This window comes from Penaeus monodon, chromosome 25 (genome assembly GCF_015228065.2).
Source record: "Penaeus monodon isolate SGIC_2016 chromosome 25, NSTDA_Pmon_1, whole genome shotgun sequence".
Lineage (NCBI taxonomy): Eukaryota > Metazoa > Arthropoda > Malacostraca > Decapoda > Penaeidae > Penaeus > Penaeus monodon.
Genome location: NC_051410.1, coordinates 10,806,848 through 10,807,309, shown reverse-complemented (window position 1 = coordinate 10,807,309; position 462 = coordinate 10,806,848). Strand labels below are relative to the sequence as shown.

Here is a 462-nt window from a genome sequence, read left to right as displayed (position 1 = left end):
TTCATTATCTTTTATTTTGACAGAAATACAAAGAAGATAAGTTTCTGAGATTTATTTACTCTATCGTCTGCATATATTATTTTCCTTGTAACAGGTGGCTAGTTGAAACAACCATCACCTTATTTTCTGTCATTCTGTCCATTACAGGCAAAGTTACCTAGAACCATATAATTGTGTGAAGCCAAAACTATACTAAAATAATAAGGATTCATAATCCAACAGCAAATCTGACTGCAAATTACTCACCAACAAAATGATTCCTTTTGACACAATAGTCCTCTTAAGAACAAAAATAAATTACACCATATTACATAACAAAATAACAATTGAAGAAATATGTGAGATAAAAGAAATAGAAGAGATGATGGGAGAAATGAAGAGCCTAATCAGTCTAAAACCTTATAACAGAAGAAAGATTTTGGTTCAGGAAATAATACAGACCAACGTATTAATACAAATGGC

General features: G+C 30.3%; 1 protein-coding gene across 1 annotated transcript in view; it reads right to left on the bottom strand.

Moving 5' to 3' along the window:
* Positions 1 to 462, bottom strand: part of LOC119589045 (WASH complex subunit 5-like) — a gene marked incomplete at its 3' end in the record, with an annotated part of 26,804 nt that overhangs the window by 25,735 nt on the left and 607 nt on the right.